Genomic DNA, 3,202 nt, shown 5'->3' with positions numbered 1-3,202 from the left:
AAGTAAGCATTTCACTGTAAGGTCTACACCTGTTGTGTTCGGCGCATGTGACAAATACCATTTGATTTGATTTGATTAGTAGTGGGGGTTGAGCCTGTTGCTCTGCTCACGGCCTGGGCATATGTGTGGCTGTCATGTAGAGGTCCTTGCTGCAGGGCTGGGGGGCATAAAGGGCATAGGCCTGATATTGGCGGGGGGGGGGCTATCTCTCGCTCTGCAAGCATTTTGGTGCAGTTTATAGTCCCACCATACGCGAACACACACACACACACACACACACACACTCTCTCCGAGTTTACTACTACTACATCAATCATCTCCCAAAGGCACAATGAGATTACCCTGTTTGGAACATCCTGGCCAGCCTCACAGAACGGGTTTCAAAGGCTACGGCAGTCAAGAAGAAAGATTTGAGGGAACACTGGATGTGTTTGTATATCTGGGCAAAACACATGGCACAACAGCGGTTGGATATCAAAACAGGTCCAAAGTGTACTGTAATCAAACATTTACTCCGTGGAGTGACAAGATAACCCACAATTAAGGAACAAGGACTAACATGTCATTTGTGGGAGGACACACTGTCAGAGTTATACGTACATCATTATTTTGCCAGGAACAATCTGTTGTTTGGTAGTCTTTACCATACATTTACATGTTATGTTTTATGGATGAACTGTAACTGACTTTGACTGACTTGGAGACACATTGGAGACTGTACTGTACTTTATAGGAGACTGCAAAGGTAGTATTTCAAAAACACAAAGCAATGTGACAAATATTTATGTGCAGTGTCATTTCTTAGTCTGTGAGCTGCTAGGAGAGGGATGTTTTGGACAGAAGCACAATGGTCCTTCTTCTGGTGGACTGAGAGGGGGCGGTAGTGTGAAGGGTAGGGGTCGAGGGGGTGGTTTTGGAAGGTGTGTGTATGCCTGCCTGCATGTATGTGTAGGAGTGTGTACTGTAGGTGTGTGTGTGTCAGGTAGGAGTGTGCTTTGTTCTTGCTGACATTCAGGTCCTGCTGTAGTTAGCGTGCGCTGCACACTGTAAGCATGAATGAGGACTGCGTGGGTCCGACCTGCACGCTCTCCACCCACACAAACACACACAGCCCGCCGGTTGGAGCTGTCTTTATTTTCTCTTGGCAAGCGTGCATGTGTGTGTCTGTGTGTGTGTAGCAGAGACTGAGTTTCTATCTCCCTTGTTTGTCCAAGGCAAATACAAGTCATACCTTCATGCAGTGTTTTACATATTCCTCAGGAGAAAGAAAGGCTTCAGCTGTACCTATGACAATCTCTGACTATGTGTCTGTCTCTTCAGGGTTGACAGGTGTGCAATTGGCGCCACACAAAAACAAAAGCAAGAACATGGTAACGTACATACAGCACTGCATTCTATGTCACAAACATTCATTTTTTGCTTCCTATATGTGCTTGACTCATAGTTCTATGAGGCTAGTATAATTTAGTATCATTCAGCCAAACCCCATTGGAATAAAACAGCATCTTCAGAAGGTCTGAGACAAGATGATTATAGGACTTGATATGACGCACAGCATCATGCGGAACTATACCGAACAAAAATATAAACGCAACATGCCACGATTTCAACAATTTTACTGAGTTACAGTTCATATAAGTAAATCAGTCAATTGAAATAAATTCATTAGGCCCTAATCTATGGATTTCACATGACTGGGCAGATGTATGGTAGTAAAATGAACATTCAATTCTCTGGCAACAGCTCTGGTGGACATTCCTGTAGTCAACATGCCAATTGCACACTCCCTCAAAACTTGAGACATCTGTGGCATTGTGTTGTGTGACAAAACCTTTTATTGTCCCCAGGACAAGGTGCACCTGTGTAATGATCATGCTGTTTAATCAGCTTCTTGATGTGCTACACCTGTCAGGTGGATGGATTATCTTGACAAAGGATAAATGCTCACTAACAAGGATGTAAACAGATTTGTGCACAAAATTGGAGAGAAATAAGCTTTTTGTGCGTATGGAACATTTCTGGGATCTTTTATTTCAGCTCATGAAACATGGGACCAACACTTTACATGTTTATATTTTTGTTTAGTAATAGATGCATCCACAGCTCCAGTGTGTTTGTACTGACTGACTGCCTGCCTGCAGAGCGTACTCACTGTGCCTAACTGCTTCAGTATTTGCTTTTTCTTCTCTACATTTATCATCATCATCTGCCTGGCCTGTCATGTTAGCTGAGCTGAAGTACTGGACGACGAAGGAATCTGCTAGTGAGCCGGCACCAGGGTAGAGAACCGCTCTACTGCCTGAGGGGAGAGAGGGGAGGACAGGTTCCCCAACAACGTCTAAGGGACGGACCTCCATAGATTACGGATAATCATTAATGTATCGTTAATAGTGATTAGTGATGGTAGCATCCATATTAATGTAGAAGTGTTCAGAAACATATTAGATTCTGATTTACAATAAAAGTGACTCCAAAATGACACAATACATTATTTACCATTCATTTCTATTGGGCACAACATAATCCGAAAAAGAACCAAAACAAACTGCAAATGCATCCAACAAGTTTGAAGAGTCACAAGCTGGATGTAGTCATTTTGTGCTAGGAATATGAGACCAAATACTAAACTTGACTAAATGTTATACATTATAAGTGAATTTGTCCAAATACTTATGACACCTTCAAATCAGGGGACTAGATACACGAAGTGCTTTCATTTCTAAACATATACAGTATGTATGAAAATACCCTCAAATAAAAAGGTGGGTGACATTCTGTACTGTCGCCTTATATAAAACATTTGATCTCAAATCCAAATTGCTGGAGTATAGAGCCAAAATAAACATTTTAGCTTCACTGTCCAAATAAATGCGTTGGGGAGTGTATGTGGTTTGAGTGTGTGTAGACAGAGCGTCTGCCCGTGGCTGGTGGGGGATTGATGCTAATGATGGTCTTTAATGGGAATGAACAGGGAAGCGTGAGGGGAAGAGATTGGCAGTTCATTTGGGTGCGCTCTCCTATTTATTCCCCCTGCCACCGTGGCTCGGCTCTGACCTTTCCTACCCAATGACAGTAATATCACATTGACACTAGGGCGTTTAATATCACATTGACACTAGGGCGTTTAATATCATATTGACATTAGGGCGTTTAATATCATATTGACATTAGGGCATTTAATATCTCATTGACACTAGGGCGT

General features: G+C 42.6%; 1 long non-coding RNA gene across 1 annotated transcript; it reads left to right on the top strand.

Moving 5' to 3' along the window:
• Positions 1-591: 591 nt before the first annotated feature.
• LOC311136967 lies at positions 592-2,454 on the top strand. The gene is made up of 3 exons (XR_014613905.1): positions 592-745; positions 1,321-1,370; positions 2,228-2,454. It is a non-coding gene; the product is annotated as an uncharacterized lncRNA (long non-coding RNA).
• The last annotated feature ends 748 nt before the right edge of the window (positions 2,455-3,202 follow it).

This window comes from Coregonus lavaretus (genome assembly GCF_964263955.1).
Source record: "Coregonus lavaretus genome assembly, chromosome: 11".
NCBI lineage: Eukaryota > Metazoa > Chordata > Actinopteri > Salmoniformes > Salmonidae > Coregonus > Coregonus lavaretus.
Note: the sequence above shows the minus strand (reverse complement) of the source record. Positions and strands in the feature narration are given on the sequence as shown.